The sequence below is a fragment of the Hypanus sabinus genome, chromosome 4 (assembly GCF_030144855.1).
Source record: "Hypanus sabinus isolate sHypSab1 chromosome 4, sHypSab1.hap1, whole genome shotgun sequence".
Taxonomy (NCBI): Eukaryota; Metazoa; Chordata; class Chondrichthyes; order Myliobatiformes; family Dasyatidae; genus Hypanus; species Hypanus sabinus.
The window spans coordinates 146,927,199-146,952,817 of NC_082709.1; the positions used below are offsets into that span (position 1 = coordinate 146,927,199).

The window sequence follows — 25,619 nt, forward strand, 5'->3', positions numbered from 1 at the left end:
ATGACATGGTCCAAAAAACTAGACTGAGCTACATAAAAAACAAGACAGAAAAAAACTACACTGGACTACAGACCTACCCAGGACTGCATAAAGTGCACAAAACAGTGCAGGCATTACAATAAATAATAAACAAGACAATAGGGCAGTAAGGTGTCAGTCCAGGCTCTGGGTATTGAGGAGTCTGATAGCTTGGGGGAAGAAACTGTTACATAGTCTGGTCGTGAGAGCCCGAATGCTTTGGTGCCTTTTCCCAGACGGCCGGAGGGAGAAGAGTTGGTATGAGGGGTGCATGGAGTCCTTCATAATGCCGTTTGCTTGGCGGATGTAGTGTGTGGTGTAAATGTCTGAAATGGCAGGAAGAGAAACCCCAATGATCTTTTCAGCTGACCTCACTATTCGCTGCAGGGTCTTGCGATCCGAGATGGTGCAAATTCTGAACCAGGCAGTGATGCAGCTGCTCAGGATGCTCTCAATACAACCCCTGTAGAACGTGATGAGGATGGGGGGTGGGAGATGGACTTTCCTCAGCCTTCGCAGAAAGTAGAGACACTGTTGGGCTTTCTTTGCTATGGAGCTGGTGTTGAGGGACTAGGTGAGAATTTCCGCCAGATGAACACCAAGAAATTTGGTGCTGTTAACGATCTCTACTGAGGAGCCGTCGATGTTCAGCAGGGAGTGGTTGCTCCGTGCTCTCCTGAAGTCAACAACCATCTGTTTTGTTTTGTTCACATTCAGAGACAGGTTGTTGGCTCTGCACCAGTCCATTAGCCGCTGCACCTCCTCTCTGTAAACTGTCACGTCGTTCTTGCTGATGAGACCCACCACAGTCGTGTCATTGGCAAACTTGATGATGTGGTTCGAGCTGTGTGTTACAGCACACTCGTGGGTCAGCAGAGTGAACAGCAGTGGACTGAGCACACAGCCCTGGGGGGCCCCCGTGCTCAGTGTGATGGTGTTGGAGATGCTGCTCCCGATCTGGACTGACAGAGGTCTCCCAGTCAGAAAGTCTAGGATCCAGTTACAGAGGGAGGTGTTCAGGCCCAGTAGGCTCAGCTTTCCAGTCAGTTTCTGAGGGATGATTGTGTTGAATGCTGAACTGAAGTTTATGAACAGCATTCGAACCTATGTGTCTTTTTTGTCCTGGTGGTGGAGGGTGATGACAATGGTGTCATCTGTTGAGTGGTTGGGACGATACGCAAACTGCAGGGGGTCCCGTGAGGGGGTAGCAGATTTTTGATATGCCTCATGTCGAGCCTCTCGAAACACTTCATGATGATGGATGTGAGTGCAACGGGATGGTAGTCATTTAGGCCGGACGCTGAAGACTTCTTCGGCACAGAGTCTACAGTGGCGGCCTTGAAGCACGTTGGAATGGTGGCGCTGCTCATCGTTCTCAGATCTTACAGTAGGACTGGACTACATTCAGAAGTGGGTTGTAATTTTGCAGGTAATGTTTGTTCCAGTTCTAACTCATGATCATCTCCAACAAGACAGAGATTAAAGTGAACTAGCAGCCAGAGTTCTGGACCATTGATATGGAGATACTGATGTTGATCTCATCTTGGCAGCTGGGAAAATTAAATTTAAGTTCAGGATTTTTTTTTTAAAGTTAGTTGATATCCTTTATGGAAACAAGTCTGTTGTCTTTACTTGGACTCATCTATATGTGACTACAGATCATTAACTTGTTCATTCCTTCTAAGATAAGCATCTCTGTTAAAACCACCTCTGATTACAATGGGTAAGGATTAAACTATCGCCAGTTGCAAAATTTGTGATGTTCCTCCTACATTTTCCAAAAAAGAAACATCACAAACCTAAGATTTGCTGATGACATTGATGGACTTGCAGGAAAAGAGGACGAACTGGCCAACCTGGTCAGCCATCTTGACAGAGCCTCCACAAAGTTTGGAATGGAAATAAGTGCCGAGAAAACCAAGCTCATGGCAAATGCCAATGGTGCCATCACAACAGACATATCGGTCCATGCTCAGAAACTTGAGACAGTGCAGCAGTTCAAATGCCTGGGGGTAAACATCAGTGATGAAGGATCAAGACCAGAAGTCCTGGTAAGAACTGCACAGACAATGATTGCACTATCCAAACTCAAGGCAATATGGAGGGACAGCAACATCACCATGAAGTACAAGATCAGACTCCTGTGTGCATTGGTATTCTCCATCTTCCTGTACCCATGCAAGACACGGACCCTCACAGCAGAGCTACAGAGAAAGATAAAGGCATTGGAAATGAGATGCTATCGCAACATCTTGGGCATCTCATACTTGGACCACATCACAAACGAGCAGGTCCACAAGATCATCCAGCACCACATTGGCCCCTGTGAAGACCTTCTCACAACGGTGAAGAAAAGAAAGCTGAGATGCTACGGCCATGTAACAGGATCCAGTGGCCTTGCAAAGACCCTTCTACAGGGAACTGTGGAGGGGAAATGAAGGAGAGGCAGACAGAGAAAAAGATGGAGGACAACATTAAAGAATGGACAGGGAAAACATTTGTGGTGACCCAGGCTCTGGCACACAAGCGTGACAGATGGAACAGACTGGTGCAAAGCTTGTCATGATGGCACCCGATGACTCCACCAGGAGTTAAGGGAGCAAGGCAAGGCAAGGCAAGTTGCAAAATAGTCTGAATTAGCAGAGTAACTCTCAATTGTTTATTCTGTGGTCCTGGGTTGAGATTACAATAATTGAATTGAATGGCTGATTAGCACTCTCTCTCTCTCTAAATCAGAATTTAACACTTCATACTCATGCGTAACCATGTGATCAGTGAAATAATGACATGGTGACGTTCATCCGTGTGATTTAGGACTCCGTGTTCTGTGACTAATTCGAGATTTGCACAGTGAGATTATCAACTCATTAAAAGTTCCAAATGGAATACCACACTTATGGCTTGATAGGTAATTATTAAAGCAATGCAAGTAATTTCATCAATTATAAATAAAAAACAGTAAGTATTAGAAACGTTCAGCAGGCTTCCGGTAGTTTAATTTTATTTCAGATTTCCAGCATCTACAGTTTTTTTATTTTAATTTTTTTTTATCAAATGGCAAACCAAAGCCATTGTTTTGTACTCAATATGAATCACAAAGCACAGATTGCACAGTAACATCCACCCAACTTGTAGAACTACTATTGCGAAAGATTTTCCATACTAAAGTGTTCAAGTTTTTTAACTTCCATACCAAGCTAAAAATAATAAAGAAGGAAAATGTTCACATGAACTACTTTAAATTTATTACCAAGCAGCAAAGACTTTAAAAATTGTTGCTTGTTAATATTTGGAATCTGATTTAAAATCAGGTGACTTTTTAAGATAACTCAAACAGCTCACTGGAAATCTATAAGCTCTTACTGCACAGAAAAATAAAGGGCAATTACTAGGCTGGTATTTTAATGCTGCTTAACTCGAGCTGATTCAAGCTGGAAGATTTGTAGCTCTTGTGAAATTGTGTTTTTTACAGTAATAGCAACTATAGCGCTGAATACTCCCTAAAAGTACAAAGTGGTTAACTGACTATTTCCCTCAGGAAAAAAAACGTTTGCTTTAGCCGGAGGGGACTGGTCAGAATCTGCTTGTATGAGCTGAACGCCTTCATACTACTGACTGGAAGTAGATACTGGAGGAATCCAGGACAACGTAAATATATTTTAGCAAGAGCCTGACTGTTTTGCATTTTTAAACTCTATGTTGTATTATAGAAGGCAATATTCAATGGAAAGGCAAAGATAAGCACAGGATTTAACCCATTTTATGCATGTTGCCATCTTCTCCAATTTTCTGAAGTACCGGTGCTTATCTTGTTTTAATCAGAAACTCATGAAGTGGCTGATTTCCAGATTGCACATAACTTGAAAATTGTACAAGTCAGCTATCCGTCATGAGAAGAAAACAACTCTACTTATTGATGCTGAGAATATACGTTGCTCCCTCTAGGGGAATCTAAACTTTGAGGCAAAACTTTTATCCCTTACAAAGGAGATGAGGATGAATTTCTTCTGTTGGATGTTTATGATTGAATATTTCTTTGCCAATTACCTTCTGATTTCTAGCATTGCCAATATTTTACAATTTTCTATTTCTTTACTAAGTGCTCAAAATTTGCAAAAAAAAATTATTCATGATTACATTCTTACAACAATGTAAGAACTAAGCAAGAAATAAGATTTTTTCTGTGTTTTGCTGGTTTGGTTAATTTTTCCAGATTAGTATGTAATATTAGTATCTAGTTTTTTCACAGATCTATGTTTAAGTCCGTCTGCTCCAACAGCTCGTTATTGTGATTTAAAATAAGCATTGTAGTCACATAATGGAATCCTACCAGAGGCTTAGAGCAGGGAACTAAGGATACATCCACACTAGACCGGATAATTTTGAAAACGCCGGTTTCGCATAAAAACGATAGGTGTCCACACTATGCCTTTTTGAAAGTATCTCTGTCCACACTGAAACGGAAATTTCAGCAAATCTCCTCCTCCTGCGCATGCGCAGGACACATCTACCGAAAACAAGCGACATGTTTGGTATCGAATCTCGCCATAAAAGTGCACGTTTGTGTAGTTACAGACTAGAAAAACTTAAAATGATGGACAGCTGTTGGCTCTCGCACGGGAGAACTTAAAACTAAAAAAAAACAAATACTGGAGCGTATGGCGGCAACTGACAGAGAGTTCATGGACAGATTGACCCAGCTGACGATGAACATTGAAAAACTGACCAACTCTGTTGCATTAATAAAGCACCTTGTTAAATGTATAAAACATGTTGCATCAGTGTTATCTTGTATTTCCATACAATGTTACATTAGGCTGTTACACATCTATTGTCAGAGAAGTACTTGCATAAATAGGTAAACCACCTTCATATAAGCAAGGACAGAAAAGAAGGCAGTGATTACAGTATACTTATTTATTCAATAAGTTATGGGTCAAAGTATTTGGTGAGTACATTGCTAACTCTCCTGGCTTCAGTCTCGTTGCCATCTGTTCTGAAATTGTTAGGTTGCGTTCAAGAAAACAATGAAATAGCTGTCCGACAGCGTTTTCAAAAGTCTCCAGTTACTCCATCCACACTGATCTGCCTGAGCAGCATTTTCAGAAATATCCACCTTTGAAAGCATTTTTGAAAAGCTCTGGTTTCGGGGGACGAAAACACCATTTTAGTGTGGACGGAGGGTAAAAATGAAGAGAAAAAGCTTCGGTTACGGATTTATCCGGCATAGTGTGGACGTAGCCTGAGGCCCAATGCTGAGGATAGGGTGACACACTCATAAGACAACAAAGTACCACTACATTCAGGTTTAGCTGTGCTTTTCCAGGTGTCTTTAAGGAATCAGGCAAAAGCAGCCACTAGGAGACACAAGAGCCAGTTGCTGGAATCTGAGGCAAAAACAACAGCTACACTGTCTCAGTCTGAAACAAAGAAGATTCCGCTCCCCCACAAATGCTGTTTGACCTGCTGAGTTCCTCCAAACAAGCATCAGTTTTGCTGTAAATGCAAACGGAGGTCCACTTTGCACAATGAGATTATGCACGATCTGCCATCCACAACTTGATCAGGCATCTGGAAATCAAACCATTGGTCCCAAGGAAAGTATAATATTGCTTTTACATTATTGGGAGTCTTCTTCAGGTTGCCTCTAACTTTTTCTCTTCCTGATTGTCCCAATTATCTCGGAAACCTTCCTATGACTTCAACTTCTATCCAAGCTGAAAGATTTTCAACGATTCACAAAAAGGTTCCAGTGAGAAAAGAAACCATGTCAGCTCCGTACAATAGCAAATCAACCAGTCCAACTCCCTTGCTTTCTCTTCATACTCCTGTAGCGGTGTTCTACATGCAGTGCTGAAATAACGACACGGAGTCGGTAATCTGCAGATAAAGAAGATTTTATTCAAACTTCGCGGCTTTGCTTTAAAGCCTCCCTGATCCCGCCCTCCCCAGGCGTGGATGCTGTAGGAGGGACGTATTCACAGTCCCGCGCGAGCTTTTCCCTTTGTTAGTGAAGCAGACCTGGTGCACTTTTGGGACTGGCCTTTATGCCGGCGCGCTGGCTATTTGTGAGCCGGTTCGAGTGCGCTAGGAAGTGGGTCGCCACACTCCCACATTTTAACCCCTCTCAACCCCATATTTGATTCCCTTTTGATTGCCACTTCTTTGAGCTTCTTCATTTTCTTTCCCTGGCAGTGTATTCCAGATCTTAATTTGTTATGTAAAAAGAGCTCTTCCTCCTGCTACGTTTGGTTCTTTTGCCAAATATCTTCATTTGATATTTTGTGATGCTCATCTTTTCTGTCAAACAGAACAGTTTCTATCTACCTATTCCATCTAGACACTTCATGGTTTAAATTAGCAATTTATGAATAAGTGCGAGAGATTTTGCAGATACTGTAAGTCCAGAGTAGCACAACAAAACACAGCAGATCAGGCACAGTCCATGAAAAGCAATAAAAAGTCCACATTTTGGCTGAGACCCTTCAACAGGTCTCAGTTTATGCACATTTAATCTTCTAATATCTTTGGTTCCTGTTACCCTTTTAGATTTGTACACTCTATGTTATCTTCTATTAATAATCCTACCAAAACATAACACTTACATTTTTCTATGTTAAATTTTACCTGCCACCAATCTGCTTAGTCCATCAACCTATTCATACTCTCTTGAGGACTATAACTGTCCTTACTACAGTTGACTACACTTTCAAATTTTGTTTAATCTGCAAATCTGAAATTATGCACTGCTCTCCCAAGTCTAAGATGCTTTCATAAACCCTGTAGTCCTAGTACCTACCGCAGGGAAGTCCAATCAATAATTCAATCCAGTCTGAAAATCAATTCTTCACTGTAACTCTGTTTCTTGTAACAGAGTCACAAATTAATTTTATTGCAAGAGCTTCGTTCTTAATGCTATTTTGCCACACATATCAAACACCTTTTGAAGGTTAATGTACACCTCATTAATCTTTTTTTGCTTTGACTATGTTTGTTACATCATCAAAACTCAATAGAGTTATTGAAATGTGACTTGCCGATTGTACGTATATTCCAGCTTTTCCTAATTCATCCTCACCTACCCAACTGTTGGCTAAATCTATCCTTTATAGTGACCTTCATCTGGTCAGGGAGAGTGAGGAGTTGATAGAGAGGAGTTACAGGTAGGTGGTCACACCAGGACCACGGGAGGAAGACAGGTGGGTCACGGTTAGGAGGGGTAAGGGGAAGAGTCAGGTACTAGAGAGTACCCCAGCGGCTGTACTCCTTGACAATAAGTACTCCTGTTTGAGTACTGTTGGGGGGGACAGCCTACCTGGGGCAAGCAACAGTGGCCATGCCTCCGGCACAGAGTCCAGCCCTGTAACTCAGAAGGGTAGGGAAAGGAAGAGGAAGGCAGTAGTACTAGGGGACTCGATAGTTTAAGGGGTGAGATAGGCGATTCTGTGGACGCGATCAGGAGACCTGAATGGTAGGTTGCCTCCCTGGTGCCAGGGTCTGGGATGTTTCTGATCGTGTCCAAGATATCCTGAAGTGGGAGAGTGAGGAGCCAGAGGTTGTGGTACATATAGGTACCAATGACATAGGTAGGAAAAGGGAAGAGGTCCTGAAAGGAGAATATAGGGAGTTAGAAAGGCAGTTGAGAAGAAGGACCACAAAGGTAGTAATCTCGGGATTACTGCCTGTGCCATGCGACAGTGAGAGTAGGAATGGATTGAGGTGGAGGTTAAATGCGCGTCTGAGGGATTGGAGCAGGGGGCAAGGATTCAAGTTTCTGGATCATTGGAACCTCTTTTGGGGCAGGTGTGACCTGTGCAAAAAGGATGGGTTACACTTGAATCCTAGGGGGACCAATATCCTGGCGGGGAGATTTGCGAAGGCTACTGGGGAGACTTTAAACTAGAACGGTTGGGGGGTGGGAATCAAATTGAAGAGACTAGGTGAGAGGAGGTTAGTTCACAAATAGAGAAAGCTAGTAGACAGTCTGTGAGGGAGGATAGGCAGGTGATAGAGAAGGGGAGCGCTCAGACCGAAGATGTAGGGGAGAAGGAAGAAAAAGATAATAAAGTTGATCGCATCATTAGGGATAAACAGTCAGGAAGAGGTGGAAATTTTCTTAACTGCATTTATTTTAATGCCAGGAGCATTGTAAGAAAGGTGGATGAGCTTAGAGCATGGATTGATACCTGGAAGTATGATGTTGTAGCTATTAGTGAAACATGGTTGCAGGATTGGCAACTAGGTGTTCCTGGATTTCGTTGCTTCAGGTTTGATAGAGTCGGAGGGGCAAGAGGAGGAGGTGTCTGAGAAAATATTACAGCGGTGCTTTAGCAGGATAGATTAGAGGGCTCATCTAGACTATTTGGATGGAATTGAGGAATGGGAAAGGTGTAGTAACACTTATAGGGGTGTATTATAGACCACTTAATGGGGAGCGAGAATTGGAGGAGCAAATTTGTAAGGAGATAGCAGATATTTATAGTAAGCACAGGGTTGTAATTGTGGGAGATTTTAATTTTCCACACATAGACTGGGAAGCCCATTCTGTAAAAGGCTGGATGGTTTGGAGTTTGTAAAATGTGTGCAGGATAGTTTTTTGCAGCAATACATAAAGGTATCAACTAGAGAAGGGGCAGTGTTTGGATCTCCTGTTAGGGAATGAGATAGGTCAGGTGATGGAGGTATGTGTTGGGGAGCATTTCGGGTCCACTGATCACAATACCATTAGTTTCAATATAATTATGGAGAAGGATAGGACTGGACCAAGGGTTGAGATTTCTGATTGGGGAAAGGCTAACTTTGAGGAGGTGCGAAAGGACTTAGAAGGAGTGGATTGGGATAATTTGTTTTATGGGAAGGATGTAATAGAGAAATGGAGGTCATTTAAAGGGGAAATTTTGAGGGTACAGAATCTTTATGTTCCTGGTAGGTTGAAAGGATAGGTTAAAAGTTTGAGAGCGCCATGGTTTTCAAGGGATATTGGAAACTTGGTTCGGAAAAAGAGGGAGATCTATAATAAATATAGGCAGCATGGAGTAAATGAGGTGCTCGAGGAATATAAAGAATGTAAGAAGAATCTTAAGAAAGAAATTAGAAAAGCTACAAGAAGATATGAGGTTGCTTTGGCAAGTCAGGTGAAAATAAATCCAAAGGGTTTCTACAGTTATATTAATAGCAAAAGGATAGTGAGGGATAAAATTGGTTCCTTACAGAATCAGAGTGGACAGCTATGTGTGGAGCCGAAAGAGATGGGGGAGATTTTGAACAATTTCTTTTCTTCGGTATTCACTAAGGAGAAGGATACTGAATTTTCTAAGGGAAACAAGTAGGGAAGTTACGGAAACTATGACAATTAAAGTGGAGGAAGTACTGGCACTTTTAAGGAATATAAAAGTGGATAAATCTCCAGATTCTGACAGGATGTTCCCTAGGACCTTGAGGGAAGTTGGTGTAGAAATAGCAGGGGCTCTGACAGAAATATTTCAAATATCATTAGAAACGGGAATGATGCTGGAGGCTTGGTGTATTGCTCATGTGGTTCCATTGTTTAAAAAGGTTTCTAAGAGTAAACCTAGCAATTACAGCCCTGTCAGTTTGACATCAGTGGTGGGTAAATTAATGGAAGGTATTCTTAGAGATAGTATATATAATTATCTGGATAGACAGGGTCTGATTAGGAACAGTCAGCATGGATTTGTGCGTGGAAGGTCATGTTTGACAAATCTTATTGAATTTTTTGAAGAGGTTACGAGGGTAAAGCAGTGGATGTTGTCTATATGGACTTCAGTAAGGCCTTTGACAAGGTTCTGCATGGAAGGTTAGTTAGGAAGATTCAATCGTTAGGTATTAATATTGAAGTAGTAAAATGGATTCAACAGTGGCTGGATGGGAGATGCCAGAGAGTAGTGGAGGATAACTGTTTGTCAGGTTGGAAGCAGGTGACTAGTGGTGTGCCTCAGGGATCTGTATTGGGTCCAATGTTGTTTGTCATATACATTAATGATCTGGATAATGGGGTGGTAAATTGGATTAGTAAGTATGCAGATGGTACTAAAGTAGGTGGTGTTGTGGATAATGAAGTAGGTTTTCAAAGTTTGCAGAGTTAGGCCACTTAGAAGAGTGGGCTGAACGATAGCAGATGGAGTTTAATGCTGATAAGTGTGAGGAGCTACATTTTGGCAGGAATAATCCAAATAGGACCTACATCGTAAATGGTAGGGCATTGAAGAATGCAGTAGAACAGAGTGATCTAGGAGTAATGGTGCATAGTTCCCTGAAGGTGGAATCTCATGTGGATAGGGTGGTGAAGAAAGCTTTTGGTATGCTGGTCTTTATAAATCAGAGCATTGAGTATAGGAGTTGAGATGTAATGTTAAAATTGTACAAGGCATTGGTAAGGCCGAATTTGGAGTATAGTGTACAGTTCTGGTCACTGAATTATAGGAAAGATATCAACAAAATAGAGAGAGTACAAAGAAGATTTACTAGAAAGTTACCTGGGTTTCGGCACCTAAGTTACAGGGAATGGCTGAACAAGTTAGGTCTTTATTCTTTGGAGCATAGAAGGTTGAGGGGGGACTTGATAGAGGTATTTAAAATAATGAGGAGGATAGATTGAGTTGACGTGGATAGGCTTTTTCCATTGAGAGTAGGGGAAGATTCAAACAAGAGGACATGAGTTGAGAGTTAGGGGGCAAAAGTTTAAGGGTAACACGAGGGAGAATTTCTTTACTCAGAGAGTGGTAGTGTGTGGAATGAGCTTCCAGTAGAAGTGGTAGAGACAGGTACAATTTTGTCATTTAAAGTAAAATTGGATAGGTATATGGACAGGAAAGGAATGGAGGGTTATGGGCTGAGTGTGGTCCAGTGGGAGTAGGTGAGTGTAAGTTTCGGTATGGACTAGAAGGGCCGAGGTGGCCTGTTTCTGTGCTGTAATTGTTACATGGTTATATGGTTATAGTCTCTAATAAAATTTTCCCTTACACTAAGGTTAAACCGAATGGCCTGTGGTTGTTAGTTTTTTCTGTGCAATCCTTTTCGTAAATGATTGCAACATTTGTATTTCTCTATTTCTTCAGCTCTGGCCAAGTATATCTGCAGCTGTTTGGAAGATTATGACCAACGTTTCTGGAACTTCTACCCTTACTCTCGGCAACAAAGGATGCATCTTATCTCTACAAAGTGATTACCGTAGGTTGAAGTACAACTTTTTTTCCACTGCTTCTACTTATAGCCTATGCAGTACATCAACCAAAGTTTCCTTTGCTGACACTCCAGCTATTACTTCTTCCTTGGTATAAAAGCCTATTTTAAGTCTCATTGTCGCAAAGGCCATGATTGTGACTTGAGTACACAGGCAACTAACACATTAGACCTGTGAAATAACACACAAAATGCAGGAGGAATTCAGCAGATCAGCCAGCAGCTATGGAGGGATGTGGACAGTCAATTTTTTGGGTTGAGACACTTCCTCCACCATTTTGTATGTTACTCCTCATTTTCAGTACCTGCAGTCTTTTTTGTGGAGCCCATGATTTTGCACACTGCAAGCCTTCGTGTAGGCACGAATTTTACCTGGTTCTGATGTAATCCAGTTTGCAGGCCCATATATCCTCAATTATTGATTAAATTCTCTATAATACCAACCGACCCCAGGGAAGTCCAATCTATAATTCAATCCATTCTGAAAAACAACTCTTCACAAATTAGTTTTATTCCAGGAGCTTCATTCCTGATGCTATTTTGCCATACATATCAAACAAGTTTTTCCTGATTAGTATCTTATTTGATTGTGTAGAATAAAACCAAAAAAAAATGGGATGAATGGAAAAGTAGTAATGGGGGACAAAGGAATGGCGGATAAACCTAATAAGTATTTTGCATCACTCTTCACTGTGGAAGAAACTAGCAGTATGCCAGAAATTCAAGTGTGTCTGGGGGCTGAATTAAGTGTAGTTGTTATTACTAAGCAGAAACTGCTTTGTAAGCTGAAAGATCCGAAGTTAGATAATTCACCTGGACCAGATGGACTACACACAATGGTTCTGAAAGAGGTGGCTGAAGAGATTAGTAATGAGCTTTCAAGAATCACAAGATTTTGGAATGGTTCCTGAGGATGGGAAAATTGCTAATGTCACCCCACTCTTTAAGAAGGGAAGGAGGCAAAAGAAAGGAAATTATAAGCCAGTTAGCCTGACTTCAGTGGTTGGAAAGATGCTGGACCCCATTATTAAGGGTGACGTTTCAGGGCACAAGATAGGCCAAAGTCCTGAAGAGAAAATCTTGCTTGACATATCTGTCGGAAGGCAAGATAGACAAAGGAGAGTCAGTGGATTTGTTAACTTGGATGTTCAGAAGGCCTTTGACAAGTTGCCACACATGAGGCTACTTAACAAGATAAGAGCCCATGGTATTACAGGAAAGATATTAGCATAGAAAGAAGATTGGCTGACTGGCAGGAGGCAAAGAGTGGGAACAAAGGAGACTTTTTCTGTTTGACTGCCGGTGACTAGCGGTGTTCAGCAGGGATCAGTGATGGTGATTTGGATAATGGAATTGATGGCTTTGTGGCCATGTTTGTGGACAATATAAAGGTAGCTGGAGGAGCAGGTAGTGTTGATGAAGCAGGGAATTTGCAGGAGGACTTGGATAAATTAGGAGAATGGGCAAAGAAGTGACTGATGGAATATAGTGTAGTGGCCATGCACTTTGGTAGAAAGAATAAAGGATAAGACTACTTTCTAAATGGGAAGGAAAATCAAAAATTTGGTGCAAAGGGAGTTGGGAGCCCTTGTGCAGGATTCCCTAAAGGTTAACTTGCAGGTTGAGTCAGTGGTAAAGAAGGCAAATATAGTATTAGAGGTCAAGGAGGAGGAAAGTTTACCAGGTTGCTGCCTGGTTTAGAGGGCATGTGCTGTAATGAGAGGCTGAATAAACTTGGGTTGTTTTCTCTGGAGTGGCAGTGGCTGAGGGGAGATCTGATTGAGATTTATAAGATTATGAGAGGCGTAGATAGAGTAGACAGGGAGTATCAGTTTCCCATTGTTGAAATGTCTAATACCAGCGGACATGCATTGAAGGTGAGAGGGGATGGGTTCAAAGGGGATGTGAGGGGTAAGTTTTTTACCGAGTGAGTCGTGGATGCCTGGTATGGGGGTAGAGGCAAATACTTCAGAGGCTGTTAAGAGGCATTTGGATAGGCACATGGATGTAAGGAAGATGGAGAGATATGGACACGGTGTAGGTCAGAGGGTGTATCTGATTTTCTTTTTAGCTGGTGTGGGGCGAATGGCCTGTTCCTGTGCTGTACTCTTCTATGCTCTACGTTTCATGTTCACTCATTTCGAGAGGACTAGAATATAAAAGCAAGAATGTAATGCTGAAGCTTTCTAAGCCAGTGGTCAGACTGCATTTGGAGTATTGTGAGCAGTTTTGGGCCCTTTATCTAAGAAAAGATGTGCTGGCATTGGAGAGGATCCAGAGGAGATTCATGAGAATGATTCCAGGAATGAAAGGGTTAACGTATGAGGAGCGTTTGATGGCTGTGGGCCTGTACTCACAGGAGTTTAGAAGAACAAGGGGGATCTCATTGAAATCCACTGAATATTGAAAGGCCTAGACAGAATGGACATGGAGGGGATGTTTCCATCCGTGGGGCAGTGTAGGACCGAGGGCACGGCCTCAGAATACAAGGACATCACTTTAGAAAAGAGATGAGGAGGAATTTCTTTAGCCAGAGGGTGGTGAAACTGTGGAATTCATTGCTACAGATGGCTGTGAAGGCCCAATCATTGGTTGTATTTAAAGTGAAAGTTGATAGGTTCATTATTATTCAAGTTGTCAAAGGTCATGGGGAGAAAGTGGTTGAATGAGGTTAAGGGGGATGATCAATCAGCCATGATGGAATGGCAGAGCAGACTAGATGGGCTGAATGGCCTACTTCTGATCCTATGTCTTATGATCTTATGAAATAGCATATTAAGGATGTGGAGAACAGAATTTAAATCCATCACAGCAGTCAGGGGATTTAAGAACAGTCATCTGAATAAATCATTAATATAAAGCTAGTGTAAGTAACTGTGATCAGAAGAACCAATCTGTAATTGATCAAATCTGACATCAAGGAGCTGTGGAAAAACAAAAATCAGGGGTGAAGCTCTGCATTGGCTGGAGTCATACAAGGGATGCCAATGGCCTTTGAAGGCCAATCAACTCAGACTCAAACATCACGGCTGAAATTTCTCAGATCATTTTCCAAGGTACAACCATCTTCTTTCCAAGACCTTGCTCCCATCATAACAAAGTGAGGATATTTACAAATAAGCACAGAAATACATTAAATTCCATTCACAGACTTACTGATAATGAAATAATCCATCCTATGCATAGCAAAATGTACACAACATGCAGGCACAAGCAGATAAATGGTATGTAACATTTGCCCCATCCACAGTATGAGGCATTAACCACCTCTAACAAGGAAAAGTTTGATCAACTCCCAACGCCATTCAATGGCAATATTGTCAAACTCTCATCATCAGCCACCTGACTTGACGAACCACATAAATGCTCTAGATCAGGGTTTCTCAACCCCAGGGTTCCGCAAGAGGTCACGAGGGGTTCGTGTGAGCTCATGATTTTAAAAATAAACATATTGTATAATGCCTGACGCTAGCACTCACAGTGGTAGGCAGTGGGTCCCTCAGCCCAGTATGGCAGGGTATCAGAAAGTCTCGAGTCTTATTGAAAGCCACCTGGAAGAACTGTAGAACAATTTTTCCTCCCCTGCAACACAAGTGTGTGACTAGGTGAGGGAGCTCTTCTCTGAATCTTCTGCTCAGCTTGAGAACTTGACATTGAAAGAAGAGGAAGAACTTAGTGAGCTGCAGTCTGATAGTGTCCTCAAGATGGGATTTACTGACCTGCCCCTGGACAAGTTCTGGATTTCAGTGAAAGAAGAGTATATGTCATTCATAGGAAAGCAATGAACATTTTGTGGCAGTTTTCAACTTCTTACACGTGTGAGCAAGCTTTTTCTTGTCTAACAAGCATCAAGAGCAAGAACAGAAATTGCCTCATTTCAGTTGAAGGTGAAATCTGTGTGTGCTTATCTCAAGTTTGACCCAGAATTGAGTATTTGTGTAGCAAAAAACGGCATAGATTTCACACGCTAGGCCTATATTTGAATCTGATCATATCACTTAGTAAGAAAGTGTTTTTTCAAAGTCTTGTGTAACATTGTGTTTTAGGCTGTACTTTCATGCATATTGCTTTGGCTTATGGTTTTAGTAACTTTACTATTCAACATTGTCAATAAATTTTCATGTTGTACATAGCATTGATTAAAATCAATTTACAATCTTTATTTAAATTAAAACTACCGAGCCTACCTTTAGAAAAATAAAATCCCATTTTGACTTAAGCAAGTTATTTAACAGAAAATTTATTATATTTGCCTTATGAGTTTTTGAAATTTATGAATGGGAAAGAAAGAGAATAATTTCAAGAAAGTTAAGCTAAGCTGAATTATTTGTTTTCTTTCTAGAAATGTTGGCTAAAAATTTATTCTCTACTCAAAAGAGCATTGACAATTATTTTTGGATTATTATACCTAAACTTATTGATCATGCTAATGTACCATGAACTGTCGATATAATAATTTTATGCAGGGGTTCCCTGAGACCTGAACATTATTCCAAGGGTCCACCAGGGCAAAAAGGTTGAGAAAGGCTGCTCTAGATAGCTGAGCAGGTAAAAGACAGACAACTATTCCTATTTACCTGTGTTTGGCCTATTCCCCCCTCTAATCGTTTCCTATCCATGTACATGTTCAAGAGCTTTTGATGGATGTGCCTCAACCACTTCCTCTGGCAGCTCATTCCATACACGGACTGTATGGGTGAAGAAATTACCTCTCAGGTCCAATCTAATCTCTCCCTTCTCACCCTAAACCTATATTATCTAGTTCTCGTTTCCCCCATTTAGTCCCCTCGTGATTATATGCATCTCTATAAAATCACCCCTCATTCTCCTAGGCTCCAAGGGAAAAAGCCTAGCATGTCCAACCTTGCCCAAAACTCCATTCCTCAAGTCACAGCAACATTCTCGAAAATCTGCCCCAATCTGTTTCCTGCTTAATGGAAACTTTCCTATAGCAAGGTGACTAAAACTGAACACAATATTCCAAATAGGATACATAGGTTCCTGTAGAAGTAGTAGAGGCCAGTTCAGTTGTGTCATTTAAGGTAAAATTGGATAGGTATATGGACAGGAAAGGAGTGGAGGGTTATGGGCTGAGTGCGAGTAGGTGGGACTAGGTGAGATTAAGAGTTCAGCATGGACTAGGAGGGCCAAGATGGCCTGTTTCCATGCTGTGATTGTTAAATAGTTATATGGTTATTAATGTCTTGCACAGGTACAACATAACAGCCCAACTTCTACACTCAGAGCCTTAAATGATGAAGGCCAAGTACTAAAAGCTTTATTCACCACCCTCTCACTGCATTCAGGGAACCATATCCTTGTACTCATAGGTCCTGTTCTACAACACTCACAAGAGCCCTACAGTTCACCATGAAAGTCTTAACCAGAATTATCTTCCTAAAATGCAACTCCTCACACATATTCATATTAAATTCCATTTGCTATTCCATGATCCATTTACCCAGCTGTTCAAGATCTCACTATGATTCCTGATAACCAACCATCTTTGCTGTCTCAACACCACCTGCTTTAGTATCACCTTCAAGCTTACTAACAATGCTTTGTACATTCTCATCCAAATCCTGATATAGATGACAATAGGTCGAGCATCTACTCTTGAGAATACACTGGTCTTTGGCCTCCAGGCTGAAAAACCATCTTCCACTAGCACCAGGAGAAAGAGAAACTTTCCTCTTGCAGACTCTAAAACTGAAGAAACACTGTTCAGGATAAAGCAGTCTGCCAGATTGGTAACCCATTCACCACACTAAGCAATCATTTTCTGTCTGTCTAAACACCTCAGTCACAATGATTATGAGTAACTCATTGGTTTGTTTAACAGCACCTCCAAAACCAACAACCCCTTCCTCCCAAAAGGATAGGAGTGGCAGGAGAGAAATGAACATCAATGAAACTTAAATTCCTTTTCAAATTAGATGCAACTCTTATTGGAAATGTATCATCATTTCTTCCTGATCATCGGGTCAAAACCCAGAACACAATATTCATAAAGGCATCTCACCAACAACTTCTCAAGAGAAACTAAGGTGGGCAAATAATGCTGGCCTTGCAGCAAAATGCAGTTCCCTGATTGAAGTATAACATGAATCTAATGTAAACAGTCTTAAAGCTGTCCTGAGCATGTGACTAATTCAGAAAAATGTTAACATAACAAGTATTAACCGTTAAATTAATCTTTTCATCCCTGCTTATGTTCTTTATGCATAGTTTATAGAATTAATTTCGCCTCATTGCAGATCATGTTGTTCAATTCATTAATTCTGTTTAGTTTACTTTGTAATTCAAGTTGTTTGTGTAAATTTAATACTTTGCAAACTATTTTAATGCTAAAATGTGCTTGGTATCACGGGTTCAATTGATAAATTAGGTAGTTTTTGCTTTAGGATATGGCTTACAATAAGTTTACTGTCTTGCAACTTGTCTGCATTCCCACTAGGGTGGAACATATTCACTGAGAGCTCGCAGTTGAAAAGAGAAATGCCTGCAGAATTCTCTTTGTGGGTCACTGAGCTCCAGGCTTCCATAATTGTGCAAGGTAGCATGAAAGTTAAGAATGTGATGGAGGTCATGTACCAGCACAACAAACCTGCTGCTCAATCATCAGACTCAGCAGTAAATCCATGAGTGGGTGTCAGTTATGCTGAACTGAAAGCTGGGTCCACTCAGTTGGCATTTTAGTGTGACCTTATTTGAATGGGTTGCCACCTGAAATTGAAAAGTTACATCCAGCTAATTCTTTTGTAATTGTAATTAACGTTACTGCTAATCACTTTTATTTTAATTAAAGCTATCTTAATTATATCATATAGTGAGTTTTAAATAAATTCTTCTTTTTGTATTATTTGCTTTTTAAACTTTTTTTGTAAATTGTAAAACTATGTAAATATATTATGTTCTAAAATATCACTTCGTTTTCAAGACATTTAAAAACAGTTAAAATGTCCTTTGACAGCATACGGTGTTGAGAGGCTTTCATACCATTCTGGGGACAGGCCCACAGGATCCATCACCTGAGACCTAGTTACCACTTGGGGGTCATTTAGTTTCTTGGGCAGCTTCAATAAAAGGGCGTGGGCCTTAATTGTGGCTGCAAAAGGTTACTGTGACCATAGGCTGAAGGCAGGGCACAATTCAGGTCAACCAGCTAAAGTTACATGTAAAAATATCTCAAATCATAGAAAATATCTGTGACTAGAATGGTAGAAGGAAATAATTGAACTTGAAAACTAGAAGAAAGAAAACTGCTAGTTATATAAAATTTGTATTAGTTAAGGATCAGCTTATTGTAATAGGGCAATAAAACATAATTATGAACTTTTGTACTCACTCAAGCAGGAAGTCCTCATTATGATCCAAGGGATAAGCAACATGAACTTGTACAAAACCATTTCGGAATGCAATGTTAGTTATTTCAATGCATTATTCAATTAGTCAAATGGAAGAGCTAGTTTGAAAAACAGGTATTCTTTCTACAATGTATCATAAGCAGCCAATGAAAGATTTAATTGATTGGTCAGATATTTATGTAATTTTTCATGACCACAAAATGAGCCTGTAAGTCTTTAGTTTCAATTTCTCTTTCTGTTCCAAAAGCCTCTCAAAGTGCTAGAACTCTGTAGCTCCATTCCCTAGTTAGGTGCTTTGGACATGTTCTTCCTTCTGAATTATTCTAAGAAGGAAGATGTACTGCAAACAACGGTTTAGTGAACCTGCCTCATTTTCTTTCACTGTCTCATCACTGGGCATAACTTCCTCTGGTGCTATGTGAACAGCGTTTCAAATCTACACCGGATTGTTGTCAGAAAATTTAAAATAATGGACTTGCTTTCCAGATGCTGCCCCCTTTCTGTTGATAGCATAGGTTTTTTTTATTTCTGTTAGATCTGAGCAAATCCTCTTCAGAGTATAAAAATTATCAAAAAAATTACATTCTGAGACATTTTTTAAAATTCCATCGCTGATAGATTTTAAATGAAAAGAAACATTTTAAGTCAAAAATTCAGAGGTTAGGCATTATAATAACCCAAATGGCAAAGCTAACACTTTTGAAATATCGGGTTATAAAATATCATACAGGGAGTTAACAGATAATCAGTCATAGCATTATGACAATTTTACCTGAGACAATTAATTCCATTTTATGAATAGCACATTTTTCTAAATGTATCATAGCAGGCTGCCCTTTAAAATGGAATTTGAAGGAACTTAAAAGGTTTCCTAGCAATTTGCCCATTTCTACCATTTTCTGGAGGATAGAACAGCAGAATTCAAAGCAGTTGAAGATAAAATTCTCGATGAGATATATCCATGAAGTTTAAAAATGCTACATAAATTTCCTAAGACCAACTGCTGTCCTTAACTTAGCCACTTCCATTGATTATTAGGTCTAATTAAGAACATCTCTTGGGAAATGGTTTTAGAAGTTAAAGCAGTAAAATAATTAATCATTTTCTTTTTGACCTGTAGCAATGTTACTGTCATCAGCACCAACACACTTGGAGGATCATCACCATCCGGAAACTAAAAATTTGGTTACAGAGCAACACAGGCACTGACTATGTGGACTTTACCCGGAATTGCCTTTTCCCTAGTGGACTTGACTGCAAGATGCTCTAAAGAACCTGATCCCATCAGAATAGTTCCCTTCTTCCCCAATTGGTACCAATATCCCTCAAATACAAATCCACTTCTCCCACTCCAACCTTTGAGCCATTCTCTGATCATGTAAATCTGTGGCACTTCCAAAGCCCTGAAATCCTGTCCAAGGCTAATGAGATAGGAAACTCACCACATATTTATACTGATTGCAACAACACTCAGGAAGCCCATCACTATTGAGGTCAAGTTTTGATTTGTGTCCCTGCCATCGGATTCCCCACCTGTTCAATACACCACTAACATGGCTATGAAATGCATTGTTGATTGATAACACTTCCGACCAAAGTCAAGAGCAGCCATATTGTATAGTATCAGCGTGATTATACTCTGATCGAATTACCTGAATAATGCTTTCAGGATCAACAGAAATTCATTGTTTGTTAAGAGGTACTTATGGTACCAAGTGGATATGAATATTCAATATTAATATTCAAATACTGTACTAAATTCAAAATTTCACATTTTAATTTTAATCTGAAGCCAAGAGCACCAGCAGCATCACTCTTAGTTCCAACATCATGCTGTTGCCAGTCTCCTAGTATCAGCTAGTGATCAAAGAGATCCAAGGATGAGAAGGAAGCCAAATGCCTGGGTTTGGGACATCGCATCTGACTGGCAGAGCAATTGGAATTTGAAGGGGAAAGATCCAGTTATCATAGTTCACGGGGGCACCAATGACATAGGAATAACAAGGGAGGAGGTTCTGCTGAAGGAATTTTCAGCAGCTAGAGACTAAATTCAAATGCAGAAGCAAAAAGGTGATAATCCCTGGATTGTTGCCTGAGTCGAGTACAAATTGCCACATATTAATATGTTCAGAGAAATAAATGCATGGCTCAAAGATTGGAGTGGGAGAAGTGGATTTAAATTTGTGGGACATTGGCACCAATTGAGGAAGGAGGGAGCTATTCTGATGTGTCCGGTTCTATTTGAAGCATGCAGAAATCTTGTGGTCAGGTCCACTATGAAAAAGGCAATTCTGGGTTGGATGTGGTGTAATGAAGTATGACCTGATTAGGGAACTTAAGGTAAAGGAACCTCATGGGGAAGTGATTATGATACCATGGAATTCACACTGCATTTTGAGAGAGAGAAGCTACAATTGGATGTATCACTATTACAGTGGAGTAAAGGGAAATACAGGGGCATGAAAAAGGAGATAGACAAAGTTAATTGGAAGGGGAAACTAGCAGGGATGATGGTAGAGCAGCTGGATTTTCTGGGAGTAATTCAGAATCAATTCATCCCAAAGAAGAAGCAGCATTCTAAAAGAAGCCTGAGGCAATCGTTGCTGACAAAGAAAATCAGAGACATCATAAGAGCAAAAGAGGAAGCACAAAATCTGGAAAAAATTAGTGGGGAACTAGAAATTGGGAAGCTTTTAAAAACCAACAGAAGGCAACTAAAAAAGTCAAGGAGGAGAGTAAGGACATGAATGTAGGCCAGCTAATAATATAAAAGAAGATACCAAGATAATAAAGAAGAGGGAAGAGTGGATATCAGACTACTCTGATAGTGATAGCAATGTGGGACAAAGAAATGATGGATAAAATTAATAAATTTTTGCAAGAGTCTTCATCGTGTAAGATGCAAGCAGAATGGCAGAAATCTGAGAGTGTCAGGGAACAGAAGTAAGTGTAGCCACTATTACGAAGGAGAAGGAGTTTGGAAAGCTAAAAGCTGTGAAGATGGACAAGTCACCGGAACCAGGGGAACCCCAGGGATCTGAAAGAAAAGCTGAAGAAATTGTTGAGGCATTAGTAATGAACTTTCACAAATCACTAGATTTTGGAATGATTCCAGAGGACTGGAAAATTGCAAATGTCACCCAGAAGAAAGAATGTTATAGGCTAGTTAGCCTGACTTCAGTGAATGGCAAGATTTTAGAGTCCTTTATTAAGGATGCGGTTTCAGCGTACTTGACAAAATAGGTAGAAATCAGCCTTGTTTCATCAGGGAAATCTTACCAGATAAATCCGGTGGAATTCTTTGAGAAAATAACTGGCAGTATAGACAAAGGAGAGTCAGTGGATATCGTTTTCTTGGATTTTCAGAAGGCCTTTGACAAGGTGCTGCACATGAGGCTGCTGAACAAGATAAGAGCCTAAGATATGATAGAAAAGATAGTGGCATGAATTGAAGCTTAGCTGATTGGCAGAAGGCAAAGAGTGGGAATAACGGGGCTTGTCCACGTTGTCTGTGGGGGACTTGCAGTGTTCCATACGGGCCAGTGTTGGGTCTGCTACTTCTCATGTTACATGTTAATGACCTGAATACTGGAATTGATGGCTTTATAACCATAAAACAATTACAGCACAGAAACAGGCCATCTCGGCCCTTCTAGTCCACGCCAAACGCTTACTCTCACCTAGTCCCACCAGCACAAAGCACTCAGCTTTGTGGCCATATAAAGATCGGCAGAGCTGCAGGCAGTATTGAGGAAGCAACGTGGACTTGGAGAGATTAGGAGAAAGGAGAAAGAAGTGGAAGATGGAATACAGTTTGTTACACTTCAATAAACATATCGAGGTATATCATCATGCACTTAGGAAGAATGAATAAAGGCGTGGACTAATTTGTAAATGGGGAGTGAATTCAGAAATCGGAAGTGCAGGATTCCCTAAAGATTAACTTGTAGGTTGTGTTGATAGTACGAAAGGGAAATTCAATGTGAGCATTCATTTCAAGAGGATTAGAATATAAAAGCAAGGATATAATGCTGACGTGGAGAGGATGTTTCCAACTGTGGGGAGAGTCTAAGACTAGAGGGCACAGCCTCAAAATACAAGGATGTGCCTTTAGAACAGTGAAGAGGAGGAACCTTGTTTAGTCAGAGAGTGGTAAATCTGTGGGATTTATTGCAACAGAGACCAAATAGTTGGGAATTAATATTTAAAGTGGAGTTTGATATGTTTTTGATCTGTTAGGAGGTTAAAGGTAACCAGGAGAAGGTAGGAAAAAGGAATTGAGCAGGTAAGTAAATCAGCCGTGATTGAATGGTGGAGGAGACTTGATGGGCCAAATAGCCGAATTTTGTTCCTATATCTTATGTCTTATGTGTTTATGGATAATGGGAGGAAGCACACTATCTCAATTCTGGCAGCACCTCATTTCTTCAAATCAAACCATTTTATATGCAGACCTTTCTTCATTAAAGAATTTACCCGAACTTCACAATCTGTGAAATAGTGGCCTAATCTTTGAAATTCCTTCTCCAAGAAGGTGCCTGGCATTGTTAGTGATTGTTAATAATAAAGAACCCTGATATCTGACATGTTTTGGGCTGTTCCTTTCAGGCTCAGGGATCAGGTCCTGTTCCCACAACTTTTGTCATAAAGAAACATTTCGTTTTTATTGATAACTTTCTGTGGCAATTACAAAAGCAAATTCAGCAATGCAAAGTGATTGAAACTGCATTGTGATAAACAGTTATGGTGATGGAATGTATTTATATTAAGAGTCAGAAATATATTTACTATCATATGTACATGAATAAAGCACATCTATGTCATGGATAGCCATTTTTATAAACCCAGCAACCCAGTACAGACTGTTGATTCATAAATATTAATGTCCCTTTAAAGTTTAAACAATCAAGTTTAGATCAAGGACATAACGTTGTGCAACACACCTGCTGTCAAAACCTCATGGAGACACTAAAATATCTTCCATGATTCAAAGTACTGTCGCTGCTCCCTGTAACCCACACCAACCAAAACTGATCATTATTGAGCCCTTTGATTCTTGTTCCCCCCATCACTAAAACCGGACTTCTTGTATTTCTATGTTTTTAAAATATGAACTTTTTCTTTTCTTCCAATGTATACTGGCAATATACTGTGATAAGCTAAGGTTGGCAGAAGCTAGCACAAGGTGAAATGGGGTCTATCACACATTACCTTTCTCTCATCTACATTATCATAATTTTCAAATCAAGTTGAAGCAAGATAGCACAGCTGAAGATAAATCAAGAGGGATTGGCAATATAAATGGCCCATTTTTAATTGAAAGGCAAATCAATGAGGACAAATAATGTTGCATGGAAGTGAGGACGGGATGGGGCATATTTTTATTGCTAATTATAATGTCATGGTGATTTTATTTGCAAACAATAAGTGGAGGCAGGCTGATGAGAAAGGTCAGAAATTGATGTGGCTGGCTGACACCTGGAGAAAGTGGCTGTCAGGAAGGTTCATCATGGGATCCCAGACAGGGGCACTGACGTCATGAGAAATAAATGAGCCGCTGATTCAATTTGTTTTACTCTGTAGAATAAAAATCAAACTATCTTACAGAGATAACTGCAAGGGAGGTTTCAGCTATTGTGCGGCTGGACCTTTGGTGGTTATCAGGACCAACCTTTGTCTCTTTGATTAAGTCAAAGTGTAACATTCACACATTGCACACAGTCAGATATTAAGTAAATATGCTTCCACTGGAGCAGTGCTGTACAGTTTGTCATATTTCAGATTATAAACCCCACTCTTGAACTTAGTCTGATTTGTATAGGTATTATTTTACTTGATAGTTTATGCTGTTTATCAATTGTGGGCATTGAGGTTTTAGTTCAAAGAGAGAGTGACTGACTTACTTCGTGTATAGTCAGGGACCTAAGGACCCCCGGCTGCCATTAACTAATAGATGCAGCTTCAGAGAACAAAGTGTGAACCATCAATTAGTTTTATATTTATAGCGCATGGTGGATCACATTGTCAATACTATGCACACAGAGTTGTCCATGGGTTTACAGTTACATACTGTGGTATCTTTCAGGGAAAAAATAATGTCTGACATCATCCACTCTGTATCAGATACACTAGAGAAAGATAAAGTGTTCCTTTTAACTGCTGTACCTTTAAGCACAACTCATTGTAATAATATATTAATACCATTTAATTTGACTTTTAAATCATTTACCTGTATTTGGTGTTAACTTCTGACAAAACAGTGCTTATAATTTTTGAACTTTTTGTCATTTTAATCAATAACTGAATAATGTTTGGCTTTTATTTAACAGGATCACGCTCCAGCCTATGAGTACAAATATTGTTGCCAGTGCTACAGAACTGAAAAAGCATTGCATTATCAGAGGTGCTGTGTTTTGATGCCATGTTAAACTCAGGCCCTCGTGCTCTCTGGTCGATCCATATGGTGCCAATGGAAAGCAAAGATCTAGAAGCAGATTCTAATTTGAAATTATTGCTGTAAAGGATGGCAGAGATTCCAGCTTGTTAGCACCTTAAAATCTAAGAGCTATGAGTGTCAGCTTCTAATTGAAACACAGCATGACCTCAATGGGCTGAATGGCCTGTTTGTGCTTGGATCAGTGCAGTGACATAGATAGTATTCTTGAAACCACCCCCCACCGTGCTGCCTGTGTGGAGTTTGCATGTTTCTCTGCATGTGACACGGTATCATAGTGGTTACCACAATGCTTTACAGTACCAGTGACTGGATTCAATTGCCACCACTGTCTGCACGGAGTCTGCACGTTCTCCCTGTGACACATGGGTTTCCTTCGGGTGCTCCAGCTTCCTCCCACAACCAAACATAGTACCGGCCAGTAGGTTAATTGCTGGTTGTAAATTGTCCTATGATTGGGCTAGGGTTATATCAGGGATCGCTGATTGGTGCAGCTCGAAGGGCCAGAAGGGGTTGTTCCGCTCAGTATCACAATCATTAAATTTTCCCCAGACTCTTCCTCCCCCATCCCAAAGTCC

General features: G+C 40.4%; 1 long non-coding RNA gene across 2 annotated transcripts in view; it reads right to left on the minus strand.

The window, feature by feature from the left end:
- LOC132393280 (uncharacterized) overlaps window positions 1–25,619 on the minus strand; it is a 96,484-nt gene that overhangs the window by 54,306 nt on the left and 16,559 nt on the right. The window contains exon 1 of one of the 2 annotated variants that reach the window (XR_009511816.1): window positions 18,569–19,073. The exons of the other annotated variant lie outside the window; for it this stretch is intronic. This is a non-coding gene — a long non-coding RNA (uncharacterized LOC132393280). Of the gene's footprint in view, window positions 1–18,568; window positions 19,074–25,619 lie in introns of those variants that run through there. 2 annotated transcript variants of the gene reach the window in all.